Source organism: Amphiura filiformis, chromosome 10 (assembly GCF_039555335.1).
Source record: "Amphiura filiformis chromosome 10, Afil_fr2py, whole genome shotgun sequence".
Lineage (NCBI taxonomy): Eukaryota > Metazoa > Echinodermata > Ophiuroidea > Amphilepidida > Amphiuridae > Amphiura > Amphiura filiformis.
Window position 1 is genome coordinate 36,231,893 of NC_092637.1, and position 12,784 is coordinate 36,244,676.

The 12,784-nt window shown below is 37.7% G+C and overlaps 1 long non-coding RNA gene across 1 annotated transcript; it reads left to right on the forward strand.

Annotated features, from left to right (window-relative positions):
* The first annotated feature begins 10,116 nt into the window (after positions 1-10,116).
* LOC140162190 (uncharacterized) lies at positions 10,117-11,581 on the forward strand. The gene is made up of 3 exons (XR_011860215.1): positions 10,117-10,209; positions 10,586-10,937; positions 11,517-11,581. It is a non-coding gene; the product is annotated as an uncharacterized lncRNA (long non-coding RNA).
* The last annotated feature ends 1,203 nt before the right edge of the window (positions 11,582-12,784 follow it).

Genomic DNA, 12,784 nt, shown 5'->3' on the forward strand with positions numbered 1-12,784 from the left:
GGTGTCCACTTATTGTATGTTTGGATTTTGGTTTATGTCGTAATGCTAACAGTTTTGTTTATACTTCTATAGCACATGTATCTTGATGATGATGCCCGTGATGATGATGATGATGATGATGCAATGATGATGATGATGATGATGATGATGAAGTTTTGTTTATACTTCTATAGCACATGTATCATGATGATGATGCCCGTGATGATGATGATGATGATGATGCAATGATGATGATGATGATGATGATGATGATGATAATGATGATGATGATGATGATGATGATGATGATGATATCATCATCATCATCATATAGGCTGGGCTAAATAAAAAATCTCAAAAACAAGCGGAAGAACTATTATTTGCATCAGGAAAGTCAAATTATTACAGAAAACATGAAACCTCTTCAGTGGTGTAGCCATGATTTTTTGCGGGGGAGGGGGGTGACTGAAATTATGAACTTTCTTGACCAGGAAAGTAGAAACAGGGATATGAAGAACCTCATTTTTGTTGTTGTTATGAACTCCCGTCGTTGAAAGCCTACCATCACACAATTCAGTTTTATATACCTGACCTTTTTATATTCATTTAATTATTTCTTTGTTTAGTTATCATTTACTTATTTACGTATATTATTTACTTCATCATTTCTAGCAGTAGCAGCTATGATTCTTCTCAGTTTTTTCTTTTGCTCAATTAGATAAATCTTTACCAATTTCACGACATCTGATGTGTGCGGGAATGGGAGGTATTTATATGTGTGTGTGTGTGTAGTGGACAATGCAGTGTTTAGTGTTATTTTACAGCCGACATCACGCATAGTACATTCGGCGGAACACAAAGGGGTTGTGTGCGTGCATAGGTGCGTGGTACACAATACAATTTATATGGTATAGTGATGTGGGCGTGTTTTCGGGTGAGTGAAAACAGGTTGGTGCACGCACTTGCTTTGATAGCCATGGGAAAATTATTTTCCCAGTGTGTCTGTGGCGTTGCTCTGAACAAGACACGTTTGTGATTGCTCGTATAAAAACCTCGTATATGTGCACGTGAAATAAGAAAATTACTTGCTTGTTTTCTTATTTCTTAATTTCTTGCTTGTTTCCTTCCTTCCGTCATTCATTCATTTACCCGATCATTCATTCAATCATTCATTTACTCATCTCATTCATTCTTTTATTCTTCTCATCTCTTTTCTCGGCCTTCTTTCTTTCCGTTTGAGACCTAGAAGTTGCTTAGCTTCGGGTGCCTACCCCAGGCTGTGGGGCCACATAAACGTAGCCAGGACGTAAACCAACTTGAGTGCAAGAACTTGATATATACTTATACTTTATACATACTTATATACTTTTATATATTATAAGAACTGATATACATTGGATTAAAAGAAAACTGCAGTAAGTTATTCAGTAAACTTCGTTATTATTCATATTGTGAAAATTCCTCGTCCATAAAAAGATCACGAACGAACATATGAACTTGAGTAAAGAACACTATACTCAATATCATCATAACTTATAATCAGTGTTTGATATTATATTCACCCTACTGCCCGGTTGGCCTAGGCCTATTATATACAATTTTGGTTACCTGGAAAATACCATTAAATATCTAATAACGCTGTATACTATCTCACAGCTTATTTCACTACGAGAAATTCATTTGTATAGCGATTACAACTATACTTAAGGACAAATCGATTGTATTTGAATAAATTTAATAGGCCTAACTTACAAATATGCCACGCAAATCGAGAAGGTCCCGTGCGATGTCGGAACAGCAGGCAAAGAAAAAACTTGGCACAAGTTTAGAAAGGCATGAAGCAGGGTTAACAAATAAGGTCTTTGGAAACTTCCATCAAGGTGACGAGCGTTTTTCCCCACTATCAAGAGCAAAACAGTGCCCGTGTAACAGTTTAGCGATGCTCTGTAGTATCGAGCATGTTGAGAGCATATTGAATTCATCTCATATAGACGAAATGTTGATACATGGAGATGCCTTATATAAGACTACCGCTACCAAACTAGAAGCATGTTTTGAGCTTGCTAATGACGGAATTTTGACGAATGATCAATTGCCAGCTAATTTTGCTCTTGGTAATAGCACTTACACAGTTCGGTACGAAACTGTAAGGTACAGGAGGTTTGATGACAACCCAAACATTGAACGCGACCCGCTTACTATTGAATTGGAAACATCATTTAGTAATACAAATAAGGTAATTTTCAATGTTGATTGTTACATGATGGCCATTTACAAGAATTCAGAGACTGGCGGTTTTATATTTTTTGATTCTCATTCACGAGATCAGTCTGGTTTCCCTATTGCAGACGGCACTGCCATTGCATTGTTTTTCAAAGACCTTCAACATTTGCATACATACTTGAGTTGTTTGGCTAACAAATTGCACTTGGCTGAAAGAATGTTTTACATTATACCCATTGCTACTAATGAAGATACACATACAGAAAGTGACCCAGGGTGTTCCTTCTTTCCAACACGGACAAATGACTCATCAGATCAAGAGGACACGGAAAACACAAGCTCTCTAAATGAAATAAGTGAGGCAAGTCCCAGACTCTCGAGATGGCAAACTTGGTACCAAGGGCTTTCCGAAGAAAAGAAAAGTGACCTTCTTGCCAAAAAGCGAAAACGTGCAAGAGAAGATTATGCGTCGATAGAAAGACGTGAAAGAAAGAAACAACAAGCATGTGAAGCATATCAGAATCCAGATATAGCTGAAAGAAAGAAACAACAAGCACGTGCACATTCACATGAAGCATATCAGAATCCAGATATAGCTGAAAGAAAGAAACAACAAACACGTGAAGCATATCAGAAACCAGAAATTGCTGAAAGAAAGAATCAACAAAAACGTGAAGCATATCAGAAACCAGAAATTGCTGAAAGAAAGAAACAAGAAGCACATGAAGCATACCAAAATCCAGAGAAAGGACGACGTAAACGTACTCAAGCCCGCGAAAGATCTAAAGATGCTTATAACGACCCTCAAAAGAAGGTATTAAAAATCCAGGAAAACCAATTACGTAGGTCAAGAAAGCCTTCTGATATTGACACGGTAATATCACGATTCAAATTATTTTGCAAAGAAGGTATGCAGCTGGTATTTGTATGTCAAATATGTCAAAGAATTAACTTCAGACACCAGGTTAAAATACTCAGAAAAGAAAACTACAATCAACGGATTCTACTCAAAAGTCTCCCTCCTGGCATGTCCATTGAAGATATAAATGTAGTGGAAGATAGGGATGACAGCAAAACATGGATATGTAATACCTGTCATGCAAGTATGAAAGCTAAACGTATGCCAACAATAGCAACAGTTAACGGATTGGAAATACAGGAACAGCCTCCCGAACTTTCGCATTTGAATATGCTAGAAAGGCACCTAATAGCTCCAGCAATACCCTTCATGAAGATGATATCTCTAATTAAAGGTGCTCAAAAGGGAGTTCATGGCCAGATAGTGTGTGTAAAAGCTGATGTTAACTCAGTTGCCCAAAGTTTACCAAGACTGCCAACGGACCATAGTCTGATCAGAGTAAAACTGAAAAGAAAACTGGAATATAAAGGACATCACATGTGCCAAGATGTCAATCCAAGTAAAATAAGATCAGCACTTGTTTGGTTGAAAGAAAACAACCCTGAATACGAAGATATTGACATTAACTTTGAAGCTTTTGACAACATGTTAGATGACAAGTTAATTCACAGTGACCACTCCGATGATAATGAAGATGACATACCAGATTCAGGAGATAAATGTACACAAGGTGACAGTGATACCTCCCCCCCAATGTGAATCATATCCAAGATAATTACGATGTTGCTTATGTTCATGACTTTGACAACGATCTCAATGATGAATCGGTCAATCGTGCTGATGACAATAGTATGAATGTAGATAATGTCACTAATGAGTGTGGAGATGATATAAGTTTGCGACACTCCCATGATAGCAATGAAGACGATCATTCTGATAATGAAGATCAAACCAGAGATGACAATGTTGTTGATCGAGATAACATTCCAAGTAATGAAGTCAATGAAAATGAACATGATGTTACAAACACGTCAGCACCGCTGTATTCATTCTTACATGCTGTAGATTTTGCACAGTACGCAGCAGACAAGAGTGATAGCACTATTTTGTCAGTGGCTCCAGGACAAGGCAATAAGCCAGAACACGTTTTAGAAATGGAACCGAAGTGCTTCCCAGTAGAATTTCCAGATGGTTCTAATACGTATAACGAGAGCCGAGAACAAAAGCTGTCGCCTTCTAGATATTTCAATGCCAGGCTCTTTTCAGCTGATAATAGATTTGCCAGGAACCCGGAATATATATTTTTTGCTCTCTACTGCACAGAAGTACATCAAATTCATTCAAATGTATCTATTGCTACCAGAATAGGTTGCACAAAAACTTCAGATGGAAGAAAAATCACAGCATCTATGTTACGAGACCACGAACAGGTGAAGCAACTTATTAAAAGAGACGAAGGTTACCGATTCCTGGCTCAACTTAGAGGAACCCCTGCATACTGGGAAAAATCGAAGAAAGATATCTTTGCAATGATTCGTCAACTAGGAATACCTACTTTCTTTGTGACATTTAGTGCTGCTGATAGACGATGGATCGAAATACATAATTCTATCCTTAAGATGTTAGGAAAACCACCAATGACACCAGAGGAACATAAGAATATGTCATGGGATGAACATTGCGATATCATCATGTCCAATCCAGTTGCAGCTGCCAAACTGTTTCAGGAAAGACTACACACATTTATCAATGACGTGATTATGTCACCAGCTAATCCTATTGGCAAAGTCAAAGACTATTTCTACAGGACAGAATTCCAGCAACGTGGCTGGCCGCATATTCACATGGTTGCGTGGGTTGAAAATGCCCCCAAATGGGTGAAGATCCAGATAATGAGGTCCTAGAATTCGTTGATAGATACATATCATGCGAAGTGCCTCCAGAAACTGCTCCTGAATTACATGAAATTGTTACGAGTGTGCAAGTTCACAGTAAAACTCACACAAGATCGTGCAGAAAAACCGGGAAAACATGCCGGTTTAATTTTCCAAAACCACCATCAGACAGAACATTCATTTGTACTCCAACAGCAGAAAGAGATGAAAATGATGAAGAACATCAGAAAACCCTAGATCGTGAAACGAAAGCAAAAAATATGCTGAACAACATTTGGGAACTTTTGCAGAATCCTGATCATGACTTTGCAGATTTGTATGACGTTCTTTGTTTAGCTGGAATTGGACAAGACGAATTTGAACAGGCACTAGAGACGCTTTCAAAGCGGCAAACCATGTACCTAAGAAGGCGTCTTGAAGACCAATGGATCAACAATTACAATCCAGACCTGATTCGCTGCTGGAATGGCAACATGGATATTCAATATGTACTCGATCCATATGCATGCGTTATGTATATTGTTTCTTACATTACTAAATCAGAAGAGAAATGGGTGACTTGCTCAGAAATGCCCAGAAAGAAGCAGCACAAGGAAACAATGATGCCATACAGCAATTACGAAAGCTTGGAAGTATCTACCTCCAAAACAGAGAAGTTAGTGTCATGGGAGCAGTCTACCTTATCTGCAGTATGCCTTTGCGAAATAGCACACGAAAAGTAATGTTTCTGCAAACTGCGTTAGACGGACAACGGATATCTCTGCCTCTGACACAACTACAAGCAAATGCAGGTAATTCTGAGCAAGTATGGCAGACTACTCAAATTGAAAAATATCTTGATAGACCAAGTACGCCAAAGTACAACAACATGTGCATGGCCACGTTTTACTCAACTCACTATCAAGTGTCGGCCAAATCGGACAATATCAATAGAGACCCAGATGATAACGTAGATGATGAAACCGATGATGACGAAGCGTCTGATCGTCGTGATAAACTAATACAGTTGAACACCCATGGCATCAAGATGAAAGAACGTAAAGGAAAGCCAGCTGTCATTCGTTACCCAAGGGTATCAAAAAGAAAGACAGTGAGAGGTATCATATGAATATGCTACGTTTGTACCTTCCTCATAGGAGTCCAAATATCAAGCCAGATAGTTTTCCCACCTACGAAAGTTATCATATGACTGGATACACAACTATCAACAATGACAGACTACGAGTTAAAGACGTGGTTGAACAAAACATGTCAGAATTCGAACCGAAAACAGATGAACTAGATGAAGCGTGGGAAGTACTTCAAGAAGTAGAAAATATGGAAGATGCTTGGGCAGGAATTGCTCCACAATCTGAGCAGCAACGTATTGATGATAGATTAAAAGATGTCAGAATCGAAGACTCAGATGATGACTTAGCTGAAATTGAAGTTCCTGAACTTCAACCAGGAAATAGACCTGGCCAACGTGATGCAGGTTTACCAAGGTGTGCTATTGAAACCCGTAATCCAGATATAACTGAAGAACAGGCAGAGACTATGATGCGTCAGCTTAATGATAAACAACGACAGTTATTTAATCATGTTGCTAAATGGTGCGATGAAAAAGCCAGAAATCACAGAATAGACCCATTTCATATCTTCCTCACTGGAGGTGCAGGAACTGGAAAATCGCATGTGATCAGATGCATCAGTTACTATGCTCAAAAGAAATTTGCAACAATGACCGAGTCCGCTGATGATGTAACTGTGCTATTAATGTCACATCTTGGAACAGCTGCATATAACATTTCTGGTCAAACCATCTGCACAGCCTTAAAAACAGGTATTAGAATGGCCAAAGATTACAAACCTCTTGGAGAACAAAGTCTCAGCACGCTCCGCACAAAGTATCAACACGTACAGCTTGTAATTATAGATGAAATATCTATGGTTAGTGCTACTCAGCTATCGTACATTCACGGACGATTACAACAAATCAAAGGAACATCATACACTTCCTACTTTGGCAATGTCTCTATCCTGGCAGTAGGAGATTTCTTTCAATTACCACCGATAAGTCCACCCACACCTTTGTGTTTCCCACACGAAGAACCCTTGAAAGACTTATGGAATTCACTGTTTGAGAAAGTTGAACTAACTGAAATAATGCGACAGCGGGATGATGCAATATTTGCCCAAATGTTGAACCGACTTCGCGTGCGGAAAAAAACGAACCACTAGAAGAAGCAGACAAGGAACTCTTACGTTCCCGCATAGTTCATGAGCACATTCGTCAAGCACCTTCTGACGCGTTACACTTGTTTTACCTCAACGTGGATGTTGACAGTCACAATGAAACAAAGTTAGCTTCACTAAACACGGAAACATTTACTATCAAAGCAGAAGACGTTGACCAAAAGGGTGGCAGAGTGATCAAAGTCCACGAAACACCACATGACACATCACGTCGAAAAGACGACACATCACTTGTACCTTATCTGAAGTTAGCAGTAGGTGCTAGAACTATGCTAATAGCTAACATTGATGTTCCCGATGGTCTTTGTAATGGAGTATCTGGTACCATTAAAGGAATTGAATTCGGTAACTCCAAGAACATGCCACAGGCTGTCTATGTCAGGTTTGACAGTGACAAAATTGGAAGGAAGGCTCGATCATCACAAGTTATACCACCTGAGTATGTATCATGTGTCGCTATAATGCCACGCAAGGAAACATTTCAATTGAAAGGAAGAAACTTCAGTACCACAAGAGAACAGATGCCATTGAAACTTGCTTGGGCTGTTACTGTTCACAAAGTCCAGGGACTGACAACTGAACAAGCTGTGATTTCTATGAAATGTTTCAAAGAATCAATGGCATACGTTGCACTTAGTCGAGTGACAACTTTAGAGGGAATGCATTTAACCAACTGTGATTTTTCCCGGATCTATTGCAATCCAGATGTAGCACGATATGTTGCAGAGATGCCTACTTGTGATCTATCCAATGCCAATCCTATGCTACCCATCGATCAGAATAAGTATTTCATAATTGCTCATCATATATACAGAGCTTACGTCGACACATCGAAGACATGAAGAGCAATACAGAAATTAGGAAAGCACATGTTATTTGTTTATCAGAAACATGGTTGACAGACAATAGTAGCTTAGACTCTCTTGCAATAGAAGGCTACTCTTTAGAAGCAATACATTCTACTCGAGGCAGAGGTGTGGCAATTTACATTCAAAATGGTGTCAACTACACAGTAGTGCCCATTCCAAGCGATGTATGTGATGCACTTGCAATTAGGACACATGGAAACACAAACATGCTAATTACCGTCATATACAAACCCGTTGGAACTAGTACAGGGACATTTTGTACAGAAATGAATAACATCACTGCACAAACTGATTTACTTGATACAGATTATACAGTCTTTGTTGGCGACTTCAATCACAATTTAATGGGAGGTAGAGCAAATGAGTTCCAATCCTTAAGCCAATACCATCAAGTTATCACAGATCCTACCACGGCTGGCGGCACTCTTCTTGATCATATCTGGTCCTGTGTCACAACCTGGGGTACCTTTGTGTTACATAGTAAAAAAATGAAATGGTTCAAACATTTTACCGTCACATCTCATTTGAAGTGGTTTATCCTTCTGAGCATTTTGACACCTTTTTTATGGAAATCGGTTAAAAAATGAGAGAGTGCGGGCAAAAACAATCACAAAGTAGGGAGGATGTAACCCCAACTCTTTTTTCCACATTTACAATCATTCTGAGCAAGTATTGGTCTTTTAAATGAACTTCTGTATTTATTTACTTGGTTTAGATGTCTGGGAGTTCATTTAGACATTTTTTTACTAGATTCAAATTTTTAAAGGGGGTTTTAAATCAAATTTACAATATGAATCCCTCCCCCTAATCCTCCTCCCCCTAATCCTCAGCCACCCTTGGCACATTTCATGCCAAACGTCATAAGAAAATAATTTAAAAATATTTTTAAACAGGATAAAAACATGAGTAATATAGAATAAATTAGCCTCAATTTAAGACCTAATTGAATCTTCTAAGTGAAGGAATACTCGAGAGACAGTGTTTTGAAATCCAAACTGCACATCAAAATGTAACAAAGCCACCTTTTTGGGTACCCCAGTATATGGCACAGGATCATCTATGTAAAACCATGTCCTGCATTATATTATGCACAGGTACTTAATACGTATTATTCATATCATAATCCGACTTTCATCGCATTTTAGGTATCAGTAATCTGGGAATCGATACCCATAGGCCTATACGAAGAAGTACCCACATCTGCAGCATCACATCTGTATAATTTAGTGCAATGTCTGAAAATTAACCTATAGTAATTATTTAGTGCAATTTATAACTATGTAGTGCAATATTTAATGCAATGTCTGAAATTGAACCTCGGAATTGAACCTGTATAAATTATTATGTGCAATCTGTAGCATTTTATATAGGACGTTTCGTGCAATGTTTAGTTTCAATATTTGAAAGTAAATCTTTAATATTTAGTACAACCTGTATATTTAGCAAGTTGCATATTAAGTGCAATCTGTAACATTTAGCACGTTTAGTGCAATATTTAGTATACAATATGTGAAATTAAACCTATAATACTTAACATGCTTAGTGCAATATGTAATGCAATATAGTTTAGTGAAAGTTATATTTGCGCGTATTAGTGCGCCTATAACAAATCTTACTTCATATGAAAATGTAGGCAAAAATGTCAGCCTGAATTATCAATAAAATAAACGGATATTTTATTTCTATCCCTCTCAAAGATAATAGTAGCTCTGAAATGTCAAGAACAGGAACAGGGTAGTGGAAATTACTCCACTACCCCCCCCCACCTCCCTTCCATTCACCACCGCCGCGCCACAACGAGACCCCATCACCTGGCAAGATTCTTAGCCTTGAAGCGGCAGAAGGAGTATAGGCAACATCTCACGTATAACAACCACAGACATATCGGCTCAGCTCCCAGGGGACATGGCACAGTCGACAGCTTTGGTATCACACGATGCTATACGATCTTCTACCTCATCGGACAGAAGAAGGCCACACCAAGACTATGGAATATTACAACGGGCAGGTCATCGAGTTGTCATTTCAACACGATCGACCATACATGCTACAAACATTGACAATAACATACTGGAATGAGATTTGAGGATGAAATTCTGTTTCGACGCATGCAGTACCAAGAAAACAATGGCCAATTTACATGTATGTTGTAAGTACATTTTGATTATGTTGACTGATATGACTTAATAACCCATTAATACCAAGACCAATTCCGGGAGATAAAACTTGCAAAATACTCTTTCTTTTAATATTCAATGAATAGTCCAACTGCAGCCCTGATTAAACCTTAAACAGTATAGAGGTTGCAATGACCATTATACTCCGTTGTTTTGATTAATAAAAATCATAGATACAATTACATTGTCCATTTCCAAAACTAAAATGAATCTCTTCATAAAATAGCCTGCATGTGTCTTCAGAGATACCACTGTAATCTTAGATTTGTTCTCATTAAACAAATTATATTTGTGTCCAAATCCCTGATATTGGTTAACATTTTATATTACATTTACCATTTTTTGCAGGTTTCCTTTTCCAGACCAACACACGTCCATGGGACCAGGGCTAAGCCTATAGAACTTCATATGAACCAGACCAAGGCCTTATCATGAATATAGGTCCTATAATATATAGGCCTACTAGGCGACAAACTTGATGAGAATTCGGTCAATATATGTCCCTATGTTGGCCTCCACGTTTACGGAATATGCGAAGTAAGTCTTCAAATTGGGATTTCAAGATCATTCAAGAAAATCTGTCACAAAAGAATAACCAAAGATTCGAGGAATGTTTTACAAATCAGACTTTCGAGGACCAAATTCCAATAGCACATCAGTACCAAGACTTAAAACCCAGCTTGATCTGCAAAAATATTTTGTAAGTACACTTTTTCATTTGATTAATTACAGTTATAATTGATTGATATGATTAATTCCTCAGTGAAACCTTCAAGACATCCAGTTTCTTTTCAAGGTCAATAAAAAATGTTGACCAACTTTTCGAAATTTCCACCAAAAGTCATCAAGAAATGCTAAATGTTGCTCAAAAATCATAAAAAACCTGTTTTCGTCCAAATATTTTTTGTGAAGTTGATCCTAGATACTTCTAGTTTTTAATAATTTTTTTAGGATTTTCTCAAGAAATTAGCATTTTTACCCAAATTTGACCTCCCAGATGGATTCATCAAGTCCTGTCTATTAAAATATGTATATCTTTTATGTCGATCAACAATTTAGCAGTTATGAGGCACAACATTTTCCATTATTCCAGTGTTAAGACCAGTACCACCTTTCAGTGACTAGATATTGAAAACATGGAATATTCGCGGGCATGTTCGACATGTTGAACTAATTCGGATGACTCAGGGATGACCATTGATTTTCATTCATTCATTGGAAATGTTTATTGTCTGAAAAAATTATTTCTATTTTTGTTTTTCTATGATTTTCTTTGCAGCATCTTTCGCAAACACCGCCGGAGGAATCCGCCTGAATCCACCAAGGGTCATGTATGCACTAAAGTTGGTTATCAAAATAGCTACAATGAACGTGGCAAGGAACAATATGAATTTAAAAGGATTTTTACCATTGGAATTTATATATAACTTTTAAATAGTAAAAAAATGCCGTGACCCGTCCACCATTAAGTTAGGCAACAGGTTACGGCGACCAAGAGCCAGGACATGCCGCTGAAAGCGCCCGTCAAACTCGGATAATAAGCCATGCATATCCTGACCAAAATCCAGAAGACGGAACTGCATCTGATGGAGTGCGAGCGCGGTTATGGATCTATCCTGGAAACTAGACTTTCTAACCTGGAATTACTTTTGTGCTTCAATTTGCTGAATGGATTTCTTGTGCTTTTGAGCTTGAATATGTCGGACAGAGCCTGAGACTAGAACAAAGCAGTGTGTGGACTTTTGCAGTAATTTTGTTTCGTAAAAGTTTTACTACATGCATGGGAATGATTTCCTATGCTGGAATATATTTCGTGTTTGTTTCCTGAACGGACATTAGACTCATGGAAGCTAAAAGGTGAGCTTGTATTCTACGTCATAAACTTTCGCACTTCTTGTTACCTGAGTGCTATTTGCCTATTTCTGCTTTGAAATAATTATAAACTATGGTGAATGACATTTGCACCGGGGACGAAAAGTATCTATTCTGGCCACAGCCGAGTGTCTGTAGCCCACGTCCAGCGTCTGTTGTTATTTTAACAAATGTATCTTTTTTGCCAACTCTGTACTTAGAAATTTTGTGCTATATTGTTACTAATCTTTTAAGATATTATCAGCTGTATATTTCACGTGATCCTATTGAATGTAATAATTACATTGAATGACTTGTAAAATGTTGGTTGATATTAAAGACCCATTTAGTGATTTGCTCATTCAGAAGATTATTATCAAAATTCAGTTATTTACACCATTGTTAGTAGCATACGTGTGCTAACATAGACTGCAAGTGGTTGAGCCAAAAGCTGTGTATTCAAGACAAAATATGATATTTTACATGAAAATGTAATTTCTCTATTGCTCCATTTCGCTCGGATGACTGCATGGGATTTTTTAATGTCATTAAACTGAATAAGGCTTGTAAATTGTGCTAAATTGTTTATTATTTTTGTTTATCAAACGAAAGAAAATCCCATCTGTCATTTAGTGAAACCGCAATTTTTTCTAAAGCCATGCTTTATTTTATGAAACTTTGATAAGGTTGTAAAAA